Below are 18,489 nucleotides of genomic sequence, written 5' to 3'. Positions count from 1 at the left end.
TCCTTTATGTGAGATGGTGAAAATGAATCTAATCTACTAAAAACACGACAAACACCGAAGGTAGCAAGAGAAAGTTAAAGATAACCAATCTAGATCACCTAGATCATGCATATGTTGTAGTTCCAGCTAGATAAAGTGAAGTAAGATAGATGTGAATCTCAATGAAAAGCCTCTTTAAACCCAAAATCTCCAATCCGATCCTTCGATACCCAACCTACTCTGTGGAGACGGCCTGTCACGACGCCCCCCTTTTCAACGGGATACCCTGAAGCAAGTCGAACTCACTTTGGTAGTTCCGCCATGAACCTCTAGCCACCATGACTACAAGATCATGCTAAGTGATCTATCTCGATAATAGATCTAAGATGAAGCGAACCCAAAGAAAAGAACGAAATCAAAAGAGGAGAACATGGTCGCTAAACATTCGGAAACACAAATAACTTCACCATGAATGATAGTACATCACAAGATCACAACCGGGGCCCTACCTTGATCTTGATGATCCTAGCTCCAGAACTCCGACGTGGTCTTCCTTGCAAGGTTCCCACGTCGGCTAGGGCAAACCCTAGACAACTAGCACGACCCTCGGCTCTCCGAGAGGTGTCCCTCTATCTTCTCTGCTCCTTGGCATCGTCTCCCGAATTGCTCTCTCCGTGAACCTTGGGAAGGGGTCTTTAAATAGCCTCAGTGAACCCTCGGTCAAAGGGGAGGTCGAACCGACCTAAAAACAGGCTGGGCCAGCCGGCCCAATGAGCCTAGGCCGGCCGGCCTGGGTCTTTCCTTCGCCGGCTGGTGCTCAACTTTCTCCCCAAGTCTCCTAGAATCTTCTAGAATTTATGTCTTTCACGATTGCACCCCTTTAGACGTCGTTATCTTCGAGATTTCTTCGAGAAGAAGGATAGGATGGAAAATCCTTCCTTAAATATCTCTTTGCTTTGCTTAGCCCCGAAGCATCTCAATCTTATCTTGTGGGCTTTGTCTTTTGGGCTTCATTAGAGGGTGGATGTGCATGAATGGGCCTCTAATCATCATGACCTCGATCCTTTGTTCGGGCTTTGGCCTTCGTCATTCTTCGTATCATCGCGTGATCGTGGGCCTCGCCATTTCATGCTCCAAAATTGGTCAAAAACCTGCAAAAACGAAGTACCTCCAAAATATATGTGCAAACGTGAAAACGACCAATAATTGGTCCGAGGTTAGGATGGTTAGTGATTTTGATATTAAATTCATGCCATTATCAAAGTTAAACAGGGGATAAAATGGATACTTAAGGAGCGCCAACAACGAGCTCGAGTGCGTGACACATCGCATTGTCCAGGAGGTGATAAAAAACCAGTACTCCCCATTGGGACCAGTCCTGGGGAGCCACAGAGGGGAAGCTGTATTGCAATCTAGGCCGCCAGTATCGTACTCGCTCGCGGCAGCAGGACCGCAGAGTTCGCCGATCTACGTCGTCTACAAGATCGGCAGTGACCCCGGGGAGGGACAGTTCCTGAGTGAGCCGCCCAAAGAGATCCCGCACGGCTACACGTGCGTGTACATACCTGACAATATCAACCCAACACGCACGGGGCAGCTGGTGAGTACAAGGGCCTTGGGGGTAGATGTGGAGAAACAAGCATGGCTGGCGAAGTACGCTACTGGGCCGAGTGCTGAGCCCTCGGCCCCAGGAGTTCTTGGTGTGGAGCAGGTCAGTGCAATACTAAGGGACCAGTTCGGCATTCTACCCAAGAGAAAGGCAATCGGCTATTCCAAGCCGTATCCAAGTGATTATGACTTGATCCCGTTGCCACCCAAGTATTGGCTCCCAAAGTTTACCAAATTCAGCGGATCAGAAGGAGCCAGCTCCATTGAACATGTGAGCCGATACCTAACGCAGCTCGGGATGATCTCAGTGTCGGATCCTCTAAGGGTCCTTTTCTTCTCCCAGTCTCTCACGGGTTCAGCTTTTGGATGGTATATATCACTGCCCCCAGATTCGATCCGGACTTGGAGGCAGCTGGAAGATCAGTTCCACACCCAGTATCATTCAGAAGCCGCTAAAGCCGGGATTGCCGACCTCGCCCAAGTCAGGCAGAAGCGAGGGGAAAGTGTCTCGGAGTACATACAGTGCTTCAGAGAGGTCAAGAATCGATGCTACTCATCGCGCATCACAGAGAAGGAGGCAGTCAATTTGGCTGTCCTAGGACTCGCTAAGCTGATCAAGGATCTGGCTTTTCAGTTGGAATTCACCTCTCTAGCACACATGGTGCAGAATCTTACGACATATGAACACTATCACCCTGAGCTGTACCAGGAAAAATTCAAGCGCCATGTCAATATGGCTCAAGCAGGTGATTCCGATGATTCTGGCGAGGAACAAGAAGTGGCTGTGGCAGAGTGGACCCGGGGGGCAAACCCCGTCCCATGCAAATGGGTCAAACAGAAGGGGCTTGTGAAGGGCTTTGACTTTGATGTGGCCAAGGCAGAGCAGATATTCGATCTATTGCTCAAGGAAAAGAAGTTGAAGCTCCTAGAGAATCACAAGCTACCAACAGCACAAGAGCTGCAGGGGAGGCTGTACTGCAAGTGGCACCACTCGTTCACCCATGCCACGAATGAGTGCAAGGAGCTGCGTCGGCATATCCAATCGGCTATCGAGCAAGGCCGATTAATTCTGGCCCAACACATGATGAAAGTGGACAGTCACCCGTTCCCACAAGCTAACAAGGTGGAGCTGTCAGATCTTGGACCTGAGGGCCAGAACTTGGCGTTCTAGATCAACATGGCAGGACCCATGCGCCGCCGAGTCGAGCAGAGGAAAGAGGCCGTTTCTGGCAAACGGCCCCAGGATGAACACGAGCCGGAGCAGCAACATGTCACTGAAGAGCAAGTGTGTCACATCTGCAATCAACTCCCAGCTTCTAATCGGCTTATGGAAAAATACTAGTATCAGTACAAGTTGCGCCGCCGATATGAATCGGAAGAGGAGTATGAGCACCGCACAGGGAGAACGCTGGGGAGGCGCTAGGATATACGCGACCACTGGCATTGCCCGTTCTTCAGGTACTGTTGGAATTCCAGCATGAGCCGATTGGCTAGTATTGATGATTGCTTGGAGTGCAGGCCTCAGGGACGCCATCCAGGTGACAAGTCGGTGTTCCAGCGCTTGGGGCCCAAACCACGTCACAACGACCATATTGAGCGGCCATCCAGGGACGATCTTGAGCTAGAAGAGGAGGACAAGTATCATCGTCCACGGTGGTGTCCTGACGGGCTCAGCCGCTCACAGAAGTGCCGAGTGCAATGCCTACGCAACCTCGAAGAGGCAGAAGCAAGGTACCTCGACATGCTGAGGAAAGCGCGTCTGGATCTCGCGGAGCAAGTCAGGCACTTGCGAAGGGTGGAAAGGCGTCCTCCAAGGAGGGAGTGGCGCCCCAAGCAGCCAAGAGCCGATGAGAAGCCATCGGCTGATGTGAATATGGTGTTCGTTCTCCCGTCGGAGTTTCGGGCGCCCCAACCGGAGGAATCGGCCATCGCGCAGCTGGATCTCGGCCCACAGCCGATCATCTTCGAGAAGCCCAAGGAGAAAAGCTACAAGCACCTGAAGGGACTGTATCTCAAGGGCTTCATCGATGGCAAGCCTGTGAACAGGATGTTGGTTGACACTGGTGCCGCAGTCAATCTGATGCCGTACTCAGTGCTGCGCCGATTGGGTCGTTCCGCCGCTGATCTTATCAAGACCAATGTGATGCTCAATGATTTCAACGGTCAGCCATCGGAGGCACAGGGTGTCCTCAATGTGGAGTTGACAGTTGGCCACAAGACCATCCCAACTTCGTTCTTCATCGTCAACAGTAAGAGTACATACACAGTGCTGCTTGGGAGTGATTGGATTCACGCCAATTGTTGTGTTCCTTCCACGATGCACCAGTGTTTGGTCCAGTGGGATGGCGATGAAGTGGAGGTGGTCCGTGCAGATGACTCTAGTGAGGTTTCGCTCGCAGACATGAACGCCTGGGATGCGGAAGGGCAAGAGTCGATCTCAGGGATCGCGCTGGAAGACTGTGATCGGATTGAAGTGACAAAAAACGGGCTGAGGCTGGTCTTATCCACCGACCTCACAGAGTAAATACATCCTGGCAAGCTACGGAATCCGGCAAGATTAGAGAGGCCGGTCACAGCGAACGGCCCCAAAAAAATGAGTAATATATATATATATATATATATATATATATATATTTGGAGTTAAAATTGTTACATTATGTACAAACAATGGCCAGCTCTGGTAGTTGGTCAGTTGCTGAGCGTTCAGTTTTGAATGATAATGGAAATACAGGAACGGCCAGCCCGTGCGGTTGGCCGGAAAATTTTTCTTGTTATCTCCCTGTGTTTGCTGTCGATGTCGATCTTTCAGACGGCGGCAAGTTAGGATACGGGTTTACATCAGCTGACGATTTGGAGGAAGTTGATATCGGTCCCGGGGATAAGCCGCGACCAACGTTTATCAGCAAAAGGTTAGACCCGATCTTGCGTGAGCAGATGATAGCACTGTTGAAGGAGTACTGGGACTGTTTCGCATGGGATTATACTGAGATGCCCGACCTGGATAGAAACATTGTCGAGCATAGGCTCCTGCTTAAGAAGGGATTTTGGCCGTTTCAGCAACCAGCACGTCCGATGAAGGCCGAAGTCCTAGAGGAGGTTAAGAAAGAGGTGCAGAAGATGCTGGATGCAGGATTCATCAGGCCATGTCGGTATGCGGAGTGGATCTCTAGCGTGGTCCCTGTACAAAAGAAAGATGGCCAATGGCGAGTCTGCGTGGATTTCAGAGACCTCAACAGAGCAACGCCAAAAGATGAGTATCCGATGCCTATTGCGGAAACATTGATCAACGCAGCGGCCGGTCATAAGATGATGAGTTTTATAGATGCTAATGCTGGCTACAACCAGATTTTTATGGCCCCAGAGGATGTACACAAGACCGCGTTCTGAGTACCAGGCGCGATCGGGTTGTTCGAGTACTTGGTCATGACCTTTGGATTGAAAAATGCCGGTGCAACGTATCAACGCGCTATGAATTACATTTTTCATGATCTCATCGGCAAGTTGGTAGAGATCTACGTTGATGATGTCGTGGTCAAGTCCGCATCGGCTGGGGGACATTTGGAAGACTTGCGTCAGGTCTTGGAGCGGACTCGAAAGTTTGGGCTCAGAATGAACCCAAAGAAATGCGCTTTTGGTGTATCAGCCGGTCAGTTCTTAGGATTCCTGGTGCACGAGCGGGGAATTGAGATCGGCTTGAAAAGTCAAGAAGCTGTAAGGACAATGAGGCCGCCTACTACGAAGCAAGATTTGCAGAAGCTCATCGGAAAAATCAACTTTGCCAGACGATTTATCTTCAATCTGTCTGGGCGCATCGAGCCGTTCATGGGTTTGGTGAAAGTCAAGTCTGATGCTGAGTTTCGCTGGGGGGCAGAGCAACAAAAGGCTTTTGATGAAATCAAGGAATATCTATCGAAGCCTCCAGTGTTGGTTCCACCCCAGCAAGATAGGCCTTTCTACGTGTACCTGTCCGTGGGTGACACTTCCATTGCTTCGATATTGGTTCAGAAGCACGACGGCCAGGAGAGGGTGGTTTTCTACCTCAGCAGGCGCATGTTAGACGCCGAGACCAGGTATCTCAAGATCGAGAAGCTTTGCCTCTGTTTATTCTTTACATGCACAAGGCTTCACCATATTTTGCTCTCGGCGGAAACGATTGTAATCTGCAAATCGGATGTCATAAAGTATATGCAGTCGGCTCCAGTTCTGAAAGGCCGGCTCGGGAAGTGGATGTTTGCATTGTCAGAGTTCGATATCCGATATCAGCCTACGAAGGCAGTCAAAGGACAGGCACTGGCGGATCTCGTGGCAGACAGGATCAGCACCGATGTGGCTGCATTGTTTATACGTGCATGGCCCATGTTTTTTGACGGATCGGCATGCGATGATGGGTGCGGCATGGGAATTCTGTTGGTATCACCTCGAGGGGTGACTTATTCTTTTTGCATCTGGATGACTGCTCCATGCACCAATAATTTGGTAGAGTATGAAGCCGTGCGCAGAGGGATGGAATTACTCCTGGAAGCTGGTGCAGAGGCAGTGGAAATATTTGGAGATTCGAAACTGGTGATTTCTCAGCTCACGGAAGAATATAAATGTGAGAGCGAAGCTCTTTTCCCAATATGGATGCAGAGCCGCGAGTTGATGTCACAATTCAAGTACATTAATTTCCACTGGATACGTAGAACTCTAAACAATGAAGCCAATGATTTGGCACAGATGGCTTCCGGTTACAAGGAAACAGCCGATGGGGTTGATGTGGAGGTTCAGTTTCTAGAACCTGGAGACTAGAGAGCCAATATCTTCAATTATTTGAAGGATTCGGCTCGGGGGGCACCCAGAAGGAGAAGACTCAAAGCTATGAAGTATGTTCTGATTGGGGACGACATGTTCTACAGGACTTTGGAAGGACTGCTGCTTAAATGTCTGGGACCTGCAGAGTTGAATCGGCTCTTGCATGAGGTTCATGAAGGAGCCTGTGGTACTCATCAATCGGCTCATAAGATGAAATGGCTGATTAGGCGATCGGGATATTACTGGCCTACCATGCTTGAAGATTGCTTCAAATATTACAAGGGATGTCAGGCATGTCAGAGATTCGGCAAGATTCAGATGGTGCCAGCATCAGTAATGAATCCTATTATTAAGCCATGGCCGTTTAGGGGTTGGGCCATGGATATGATCGGCCAGATTAACCCGCCGTCTACCAAAGGTCACCAATGAGTGTTAGCTGTTACAGATTATTTCACATAATGGGTAGAGGCGGTACCCATGAGATCGGTGACGTCAAGAGATGTGATCAGTTTCGTTAAAGAGCACATCATTCATAGGTTCGGGATTCCTCAAACCATTACGACCGATGGAGGATCGGTCTTTATATCGGAGGAATTTAGGAAGTTTGCTAATGACACGGGGTTCAAGCTGATCAGATCATCCCCATATTATGCCCAGGCTAATGGACAGGCTGAGGCATCCAACCAGAGCCTTATCAAGCTGATCAAGAGGAAGATCGATGAATATCCTAGGCACTGGCATGAGGTGTTGTCAGAGACTTTGTGGGCATATCGAATTTCGTGTCACGGATCCATCAAGACGTCACCATACCATCTGGTCTACGAACAAGACGCTGTGTTACCATGGGAGATCACGGCCGAATCAAGGCGTGTCGAGTTTCAGAATGATCTATCGGCTGAAGAGTATGCAGCCTTGATGAATGATAATGTGGAGGATCTTATAGAGCTAAGACTTTGGTCACTTGAGAAAATTAAGGAAAACAAGGCTAAAGTTGTTCGTGCATACAACAAAAAGGTCAAGGCGAAAGAATTCCAGGTTGGAGACCTAGTTTGGGAGGCAGTGTTACCATTGGGAACTAAAGATAGAAAATATGGCAAGTGGTCTCCAACTTGGCACGGACCATACAAGATTGATCAGGTTTTGCCTGGGAATGCATACATGCCTAAGGAATTGGATGGTGTCAAGTTTCCTGTGGCGGTCATTGGCCAACACTTCAAGAAGTATTTCCCGAGCATGTGGGAAGGCGAGTGATAAGAGCCGATGAGATCCATCTGGCTGCATTATAAAAGGCCAACACGTTGAGTTGGCCAGTAAAAAAAATGAAATAGGCCAACACGTTGAGTTGGCTAGTAAAAAAAATGATGAAATAGGCCAACACATTGAGTTGGCTAGTAAAAAAAGAGAAAGAAGGAAAGGCCAACACGTTGAGTTGGCCGGTAAAAAAATATATATATATATATGAGAAGCAAGACAGCCGATGTGCAACCATCGACTTAAGATGTTTTAATGAGTACAAGTTTCAGGTCTAACAGGCAACATTAAATGTTTCTGAATTGTTCTGCTAGTTCAGGAACTCTTCTATGGCGTGGATGGCTTCTGCGCGTACGGCGTCGGCTCTTGCGATTGTCGTTTCGTCATCTTTGTCATCACCTGTTACTATCTGTCGGCTTAAGGTGCTTATCTCTGCAAACTCTGCCCGTATCTGCTCGGTCATTTCTTGGGCTTATTGGTTGGAGTTTGCAATCGAGGCTTTCTCCTCTTGGATCAGTATTTGGGTGGTGCGGACCTTTTCTTCTAGTTCCATCAGTTCCTTTTCCAGGAGGTTGAGCCGCCTTGTACTCTCAGAGATGTCAGCTTTAGCATCCAGAGTTGCTTTCTTTTGGTTGAGCAGTTTGCACTTCTGAGCAATGTCGTTTTCAGAGGGATCTGAGAATGACGTAACTCTATTCTCTGTTGCGCTGCTTTCACTTCTACCCGAAAGAAGGGAAGATGGCCGGCTGGCCAAAGCTTGACTCGAAGTGACTCTGGAAGTTGGGATTCTATCTGCTCAAGGATTTCTTTTATCTTACTGGAATATCAACCAGAGTATTGATTGGAGCAGTTAGCAGATCCTTGATGAGTTGAAGCTAATCTGCCAGGTTAGCCGATTGCTGTAAAGATGGTACTTTTGCTCCAGGGGTAGTCAGACCCATTGATGCTGGGTCAAAGGAGAGCAAGTTTGAAATATCAAAGCCCTGTGAAAATATTGGAGTTAGTTTGAGGGCAAAGTGCATTGATGGAGTTATCGGCTGATTTAAAATTGACTCTTGTAGTGTTACCTATTCTGAAGAAGGAGCAATGGTCGGTCCGAATGCGATCGTTCCAGTTGAGTTTGAGGCAACAACAAGAGCATTGGTTGTGTCAGCTTGCCCTTCACGCATCTCCACCAGAGCATCAGGAGTTGCAGATGATTCATGTTGTTTTGGGATTTCAGTACTGGGGATGTCTTCAGCTGCATCCTGAAAATAGAATTACAATCAACTAGAGTATATATGCATAAGGAAGAAGTTTCATGAAAGATAAATTACCTGGTTGGAGTTAGATTCTGATGGACTCGGGGAAGGTTGTGCTGTTTTCTTGATGATTCGTCTCGCGATGATCTTCCTTTTCTTAGTCGGGACTTGGGGGGCAACATTTGCAGAAATTTGTCTCCGCTTAGAAGCCGACTGGAGTACGTCCGGCTAAACAGTCATTATTACTTTCTTCATCGACGGCGATCCCTTACAAAAAAGAACATCAGGGGCAGTTGGAAGAAAGTGGAATGGTTCCCCATTACTGGTCACAGGTTCTGGACCATCTTGTTGCTGTAAGAGAGGTGAGCAAGGATTAGCCCAGTAAAGGGATGGAGGATTTAGAGAGAATAAGTGCATAGATTCAGTACCTCTTCTTCGGGGACCATATATTCAGGATTAATTTGCTACAGTTGAGGGCCTAATGCTTTTCTGAATACATGAGTTTTCCACATTTCCCACCAAGTGTTGAAGCCGATTGACGAGGAAGTAAAAGATAGATCGGCTGGTATTGGAATATGGAGATTGTCAAACATGCTGTAGCATCTTGAACTGGTAAGACCGTCAGGTAGATCGGCTCTACTCTCCACCAAGTGGTGAATATGGAAGTGGGGAGGGACTTGTCCTAGGCCGAATTGCCGAGCTGCTATGACCGGTTGATAAGTCTCATAACCTGGTTTGATGATTCTGTTGGAAGTGCTGATGCCAACAGAAAGGAAGCCAGGTCGGATCATTAAAGAATACAGATGCTGAGTGCTGCCGTCATCGGCAAAACTATCCAGCCTGAAGGCAGTTGGGTTCTCAAAGGCTTCAGATTCAGTGAATGGAAAATAAAGGGGATTGTCTAGGCCTTTGTAGAAAATTCTAAATCAGTTTGCCGCATCTGTTGAGTTCAGTTTACTGCCAGGAAGAGTGAATAGAGCTTGGCCATAGCTGGTGCATCTAATTGGCTTGCCATTCTCATCGGGGAAGGAATTCTTGGTCAGACTTTGAAAGTTTGGGGTCTGATGCCGAAAGTAGAGTTGTGCCCATAACTGAATAAACCACCAAGGGCCTCCAGTTTTGAGTTTCTTTTGGTTGAGCAAATTAGTTGTCATCAAGTGGAGATATCTGTATGTTTCTCCAAGGAAAAGTTTGCCTAGGCCGGTGTGATTACCATGGTCCAGATGGTAGGCCAAAGGAAGGTAATTCTTAGTTGGAGCTAAGGAAGGACCACAGAAAATGAAATGTTCTAGCCAGAGATTTAAGAAGGCTGTGTGTTTCTTTTTAGTTACTAGGCCTTTTGTCTTCATGTGCTGGTTCATGTAAGTGCTCCAGTTTGTGCAGTCTGCCTTGGATGAAAGTTTGAAGGGGACTTCTACCATTCTGTGAGCAGCAGGGTTAGGAGATTCAATGTCAAGGCCAGTGATCATGGTAACGTCTAGCAGAGTAGGGGTCATGGGCCCGTGCCCAAAGAGAAAGCAGTTCAGAGCGTCAGACCAAAAATAGCCGATGGTCTTCAGAAGGTTTTCATCTTTGTCGAGAGGAGACAATGATAAACTAAGTGCATCAGCTATGTTTAACTCCTGCCACAAAGGCATATGAGCTTTTTCTACTCTGTTATACCATGTAGTCCAGCTTTCAGGTGGATTGGGCCAGGCTCTTAGGCAGTCGGCCCAGGAATTCAGATCAATGTTTTGACTTATGAAAGGGATCCTATTTTCTTCATAGGAGATTAAATCTGTGGGATTTTCATAAGTTCGTGGGCCAATACAAAAGGACTTGGGATTGGAAGGATGCGGCAGAAGGATGTCTGACACCTGAAGTTCAGAGATTCAGAAATTTACATGTGGTGTCATATTTCAGAGTTTAGTTTGTTGGAGGCTTGATAAGCTGAAGAAAGTTAAAAGGGCAGGCTGAATATTACCTTCAGGCCGCAGATTGCCGCATCATCGGTTGCAGAATTCGTTGTCTAAGCTGGAGAGTCCGCAATGGTTCAGATCTGCTGACTTAGGGTTTGGTTGTTTTGCGGGCTCTGATTCGAATTTTGGATGCTTGGAGAGTCCTTGAACTTATAGAGTGGGATTTTCGAATTGCCCTCGGATTTAGAGTATCTATTTCAAGTTGGATTCAAAGTGGAAATGGTGTTCTGTTCTTATGCGGGTTGGTTCCAGTTTGAATTTTATCGGCTCTTGGATATTAATGAGGCATGATGCGGTGCCATCGGCTTTTTGGGGGATGATTCAAACAAGTGAGATTAAGGAATAATAAACTTCATTAAAAGCTGGATTTTTACAGAAGAGCTGATTTGACAAAGGAAGAAATCCTTCGGCTTTACAATACTACTACCTACATCTACCGCTCGTAGGTACCTAGTACCTACGGCGCTTGGGGCTTCAGGCTGGCGCATCTCCGTCATTGCTGTCGTCGTCGTCATCGTCGTCGCTGGCGCCGTCAAAGGCGCTGCTGCCGCCGTCGGTCTCGGCGTCACTGCTCCGGCCGCCGCCGCCGCCGCTCTCTTCCTCGCTGTCCTCCTTGGAGGACCCGAGGAATCGGAAGGGCTTTCCTCCCATCGGGTCATTGTCGCTGGAGGAGGAGCCGATCTCCTCTTCCGAGGAGGAATCGGCTCCGTTCGAGGAGGAGCCTTCTTCGCTGCTACTCTCCAACTCCTCCTGGAACAGGAGTTGGAGGTCTTCGCCTTCAGTTTGGGGCTCGTCGTCTTCGAAGGCGATCCCGAAGTCGAACTCCTCTACATCCCAGTGTAGATTAGCGAGCGCCTCTTACGCCGCCACCGGGTCATACTCTGGCGTCGATTCCCGACTCTCTGGAATGGAGTTGAGGGAAGAGGCAGAAAGGTTTGAAGAAGAAGGGGAAGAAGGAGGGGAAGAAGAATAGCCGATGGAGTTGGAGCCGGAGGAGGAGGAAATCGCCATGGCTACTGGCTGATGAAGGTTGGGGTTTTCTGCGCTACTTGGCTTTGGGAGGAAGATGAGTTTGCCGTGAAAAGAGTCGATTCGGGATGAGATTAAATAGTAAAAAAATGGAAGATGGATCGGCAGTTTCACGTTCCACGAGGAGCCAGTTGCAGAGACGTTGCATCTTCCTTGGTCGTTGCAATGTGTTTTAATGAGCATTAATGGGAAGATGAAGCGGCAGAGTGGTTTTGGAATTATCATTGCCAAAACCAGGGGGCATGTGTTATCGCCATAAATTAGGCCGCAAGCGAGTTGGGCTTGAAGCAAGGATTAAAGAAGGCTTGAGAATTGGCTCCTGCGTGAGTATCTGAGCCGTGCAGGCCATGTATCTTTAGATTTAGTTTGGATTAGAGATAGAGTCCGATTTGGATGCGTTAGGTTTAGATTGTTTCCCAAGTCTCCAGACTATAAATATGTACCTTATGATATTCATAAAAAGGAGAACATCATCACGTTTACAAACAACAACTCTCGGTGCACCGCCACCCCTAATTCTAGGGTTTCATCCAAGTAAGCGCCATGCTGCCCTGATCGTATTCTTGAGATCAGGGCAGCATTGTTCTTGCCTTTACCTCGGTATTACTCGTACTGAAGCGTTTTTATGGAGAGTAGTGCTAGTTATCTTGATGTTCGTAGCATGAATTTTAGTAGATTTGTCATGCTCTTGTTGTTTACCATCTACGATTATCATGTTTTCTCTATGCGTTCATGCATTGATCTTAAGCTGATTCTCATTACGAAGGTTTAGTTGCATAGAGATGACACCCTGCTTCTTTTCTATCTAGTAGATCTAATCTGTTATGGTTTGTTCTTATACTTAAGAATTGGCGTAATATCTGCTAGGTTAGGCCTTGCAAACGGGTTGGATGATCCGGTGATGTATTAGATGCTTTGCCTTAGTCTAAACAGGGAATTTATCCGGGAATCGGCTTTCGCTTGTTCTTAGGCCTCTATTCTGGTTAAGGTTTAGTTATTTATTATGTTCATTAGGCCTAACTACGTGTAGGATGTTCCGATCTAGCAGTGAAGCTTTTACCGTCATGGATTAGATTAGCTAGATTCAATTGAAGCAGCTTTACAGTTATTTGCTTTATCCGTTATCATCTGGATATGCAGATCCAATCTGACACCGGGACTCGATCGGTTCTTTAAAAGCCGATGCAAGAGTCGTCCCGGGGAGCCGACCACGGCTCGGACTAATGTTTACACGTGATTGTGCATGCAGGCAAATCGTTTAAAGCACGTTCGCACCTTCCTGATCAGGTATAGGTTAGGTGGCACGCCTTACATTCTCCGGAATCTTCGGTGTGTGCCGGATTGCAGGCCGTTGTCCGAGGAAGCAGTGCCTGCCAGCGCCCCGGCGACCTCCTGGCTCTTCGTGTTGCCTGTCGCTACTCGCCGGTGGGTTTTGACCGACAACACCTGTGCATAATACTCTGTTTATACCCCCTCCGTGGGTGTGGTTGGACTTGCTGAGTATGTTTGTACTCACCCCATTCTTAATTTTTTACAGAGGAAGACCCAGACTTTGTTCCCGAAGACGTCGAGTAGAGGTTCCGTCCTGCACCCAACCTTGCCTATGGATAGGGTCACCCGTAGGAAGTTCCACATGGCGCAAGACTCTGATGAGCCCCTCTTCGTAGTTAATATCGTTGTGTGGGTGTTAGTTGTTATCCTCGCGATAGTGGCGCTTCACTGCCCACTTTCGCATAGAGTTGTACGGTGATGTACCATCTGATGTAATAAAAGTGTTATCAGCCTCCTGGGACTGATATTGTATCACTTTTAAGTCTTCTCTCATGAGGGGACGCTTCACCGCCCGGCCACAGATGGCCGCCCAGCTTGGGTCGGCCGCCCGGAGCTTCCTGGCCGCCCGACCAGGCGAAGGTCCCTCTCGTGGCCGTGCGCCTTCCCCTGCACGTTCGCGTAGCATGGGACGGGCTCCCCCCGGTCTGTCTCTGACACCAACCATATCCAAGAAGGTGTTCCGGGCGGATTCAACCCGCGCCGGTCACCGGTGCAATCACGCCAAAGGCGCCGATTACTAGGAAGCTGTTACCGGAAGAACCAACCCGGGAGTACGAGAGCGGCGGGGCACCACCTTCGCCAACCTACACGATCCATGGGAAAGGACCCCCACGGGTTATGGGAAGGTCCTCATTCCCAGGTGAAGCCCTACAAAGGGGATGCATTAGTGGATGAGTCGATTGATTCCACTCCCCCGCGTAGGACTATCAAGAGAGGTGCAAAACCTCCCTTGATCAAGGATCCGCTGGGTTTCTTCGAGGACTCGGACAAGAAGGAGGAGAAGGGTTAGAAAGAGGCTTACGAGTCTCTTCGGGAGGACTACACAGTGATGGAGTGGAAGATGTACAAGATGGAAGCTCACTGCGCAGAGACGGAGCTCTGGAAGTGAGAGATCCAGGATAAGATGGAAACCCTGAGAAAGGGTCTCTCAAACAAGCTCCGCCGCATTGCTGAAGCCACTGGGCATGCTGATATTTATGATCTACCCCTGTGAATGCCCAGGGCTTCATAATAAATTAGGCACTTTTTAGGTTTAGGTTTACTTTTCTAAATTTTGTTGTTTCTTTGTTCTAGTTTTAGTTTGCTTTTGTAACCTCTAGCGCCTTTCCATTTTATTTCAATAAAGTTGAATTTCCCTTCCTTTGAAACAAGTGTGGGAGGAAGGAAATTACCCTTCCCCCATCTCAGTCACTAACCCTGTAGAAAAAAAAACGCGAGAGAACTAACCTGCAGGAACCTCCCGAACTACACGAGAAGGATCGACGGACAACGGCGAAACGTGCTGGCCGCCCGGCCTGGCCTGGCTGCCCGGCCTGGTCTGGCCGTTCGGGCTGCCACGTTGCGGAATAAAAGTTGTACACATTGACGTGCATTCGCCAAAACTCTCAGAGTAGAAAAAAAATTTGAATCAGATTTAAGTTCGAAAGACCCTGTAACAAGGCCCTTCGATCGAGTTCTGGGCCTCTCGACTTAAGTCAGGTTCAATTTGTTCATCCTCACGTCGATCTCGCACCAAAACCAGGTGACTTCGTAAATTTTTTAATTCTGGTGCATATGTACTCTACGTATATGAAATTTGAATAGAAGTCAACTCTGCATGAACATAGAAGTTGACCCATGTCTCTGCTTATACAATCTTCACTCCCTATGTTTAAGTAAATTCACTCCTGGATACCTTGAAGTAGGGACCCACTTTAATTTAAGATGTTGAATCTTGAGATATGGATGCTGAAGGTTTATTGCAGTTATCTCTTTGCATGAGTAAAGAGTTTTATTTTTCTCAAATAATCAGGCATGCTCATTTCCAATGTTCTCAAGATATATGTTTATCCTACCAATGCCATATCTATAAACTTTCACACAGCAAAGGCTTCTCTAACTGTTTTGAACTTTGTCAAAAGGTGTGCCACGATATAGTTAGAATCATTCAAGATCTTTGGTTATCACGAACACGATAACACCACAAGATTCTATGAGCAGCAAGGCAAAAGCCCTTTGAAATCCCTCGTCAATCATGCAAAAAGGGAGGAAGAAGGCAGGAGTTGAGTAAAAAAAAACTCTGTGCCCCCCTCTCGCATCACAGGGAAATAAACCTGCTCATCAACATTGCTCCATCACACATGCACATAGCCAGAGATCTTTGATTTGATTCATACTTTTACATGACACTCAGTTTGACTTAGTGATAAAAACAGGGTGAGACAGCTATGATCCTTGCAAGCTCCACTCAAAGGTAAATTAGGAGGAAATGAAACAGGAGGATAGTTATCCTCGAGTGTCTGAGAGATGATCTTGAAAACAGGAAGACCTCTTTTGTTCATAGTTGGGGGAGACCTGTGATAATCTTTACAATTCGTTCTCTGTTTCAACATCTCAAAATTAGAATGTAGACACATTGAAATCTGGAGTAAAATGAACAAACTTGGGAGTGATTATTGTGTTGGCTAAGATTATAGTCACTTTATGCCCTCGACATGTTCTTACTCTACTTTACTCGAGGACGAGCAAAGATCTAAGTGTGTGGGGGGGGGTGTTGATGGTCGTTATAACCAGTTCCGACCATCAACATTTCATGATTTGAGATGTTCCTCTATGCAAAATTCATATAATTTCACTAGTTCCATGAATTTTGGTGAAATATTTGAATGTAGGACAAAACAGGAGCAACACATGGCAAAAGGAGGCAATCTAGGGGAAGGCAGGGCCGGAGGGCCAGCCACCCCTGGTCGGCCGGCCAACCATGGACGCACGGCCCCACTTGGCCGCCCGGCCAGGCCAGGGGCCAGCTCAGGGCCAGTTTCCTCATGAGAGCTGTACATGCTGTCCATATCATCGATCCACGTGATTTCCCAGGAGACTGTCCACGTGGGCATCGGAAGGATCACCACATCACCAATCCGTTGGAGAAAGTACACCTTCGGATGTTAACTGTCGAAACCGCCCCTGAGGGAAGATCTACACCGTCCGTGGAGTATCGGAAGGCTGAGAGGGGGATAGGGGCTGGCCGCCCAGCCATCCCTGGCCGCCCCGGCCTAGCTTGGCCGCCTGGCCAAGCTCATCCCCCTCCAACCGTCGTAACTACCTTAACCACAAAGAGGAGTGGCAGCCAAGCTACCCCCTACCTCTCCAAGGCTATAAATAGCCCCTCTCATTCACTTGGAGAGTGTGTGGTGAATCATTAGAATAGCCCCCACTCTTGGGTGTACCATTCAAAGGTGTGTGTGTAGTGTTAGTGGAGAAGTGAAGCTTCCTCAAGCTTGTGGAGGAGTCATCTCTTGTTCCAAGGAGAGTAGCGGGGTGCAAGTGAAGGAGTGAAGTCACCCTTCGACCCCAAGCTTGTAATCTCAGAGGAAGGTTATTCATATTCAGGATTGAGTAAAGTTCCTTGTGCTTTGTCTTTATTATTTCATTGTTACATTACTTTCTTAAATAGCATTTATTCTTGTCCGTTTACGGGTGCCTCGTGCATACTTATAGCTTAGCTATATAGTCTTTGCATACTGATTGGCTTATAACCAGTTCGTAGTAAGCTCTTTTTCGTAGATTCGACGGGATCTATAGTTAGAGTTTACCTTGGTGAGTCAGCTATCCCACGCAGCTATGGCCGGTAGCCTCTTTTGGTGAACAGCTCTAGAGGCCTCTGTAATCCGTCCCGTCGTCCGGATAGTCTCGCCGACGCATAGCCGAATACTATAGTACCCGCCTTTCTCGGGTGGGTTATCAGCACTCTGGTGCCTGGCAGTGGTGCTACAGGTTTGGTGTCTAAGTTCTCGTGACAAGACTAGATCTCTATACGCTTAGTAAAGCTCCTTGACATAATTCTGGTGAAGAACCTGCTCTCCCGTCTAAAGTCTCCACATAGCTAGCTTCGCTAGTTCTGTTCTTGCTCTGTATGGTATACTCCTCGTTCCTCATGGATTTCGATACCCTGGGATACTCCTTCAGGTGAAAGGCTACAACGCGTATCTGTGCGCTTGTGGATCTATATCTGATAGGCTAAGGAACGCCAACACCAGGGCAATCTAGATGTGCTATTTTATGTCAATATTGGCTAATTATCCTTTTTAGATTGCTGGTGGTTTGTATGTGGTAAGAGCCTGAGAATATGACAAAGAACAGAAAACATATTGTATACTTGATCCAATATTATTGAAAAGGCAATTACACTGCTTTCTAAGATTAACTGTCAAAAGAGGACACGATTTTGCCTTTTATACTTAGTTAAAATATTTGGCAAATATTTATAGGAATATTATAGATCATCTATGAAATGTTGGATTTGATCGGAATCAATGAAACATTATGTCTAGATTTGGACCTTACGTGATGATAAAAAGCAGTGAGTACTGAGCAGAGATGGTAAGTGTCGTGCTAATGTTGAGAAGCTTTTTTCTAGATAACGATACCAGCACTTATAATCTGCCAAGGAGATGGTCATTGATAGCCTTATGCCCATACAATGTAGGCCATCAAACTCTAAACCGAACCACCAATAGTCCTGCGAAACGATCAACTAATTTGACTGAATTCTAAATATCCTAGACTGAAGATTTTTTTTTTGGATAAAGGAAGCTTTATTTCAAGATGAAATAATGTTCCGGCCTCTGTACTTTTAAAGTACACTCAGCCAAAGTACACAACTGATTTAGGAGAACAAACTCTTAAAGAGAGAATAGATTAAGAAGAGATCCTCTTAAACGACGACCATACGTTCTTGGCGAATACCTCCATGGACATGGTTTCAAGAGCACGACACGCCCACTTCAAGAATGGTTTGTTGTTCTCTCTCTGCAACAGAGTCCAATGTCGAGTCCAATAAGTAGCCCTGAAGATAACTGTAACGACCCACATTTTTAAAATAGCAAATATCGCAAAATTTTAAAACTTTTTCTAGAAACTACGTTGCATGTGTTGTTGGGTGCTTAACCTCTCTTCCTTCTCTTCTAATCTCTATTTTTACTAAATAAAACCTTGTTTGTATCTCTATGAGTTGGTTTCCCTCGAGCTTTGAATGAGTGTTAATTGAATAGATTAACTACTAATTAACTCCCCGTTAGAAACCCTAACTAAAACAGTGGAAC

This window comes from Panicum virgatum, chromosome 8N (genome assembly GCF_016808335.1).
Source record: "Panicum virgatum strain AP13 chromosome 8N, P.virgatum_v5, whole genome shotgun sequence".
NCBI lineage: Eukaryota > Viridiplantae > Streptophyta > Magnoliopsida > Poales > Poaceae > Panicum > Panicum virgatum.
The sequence above is the reverse complement of the archived record's forward strand: the minus strand, read 5'-3'. Positions refer to the sequence as shown.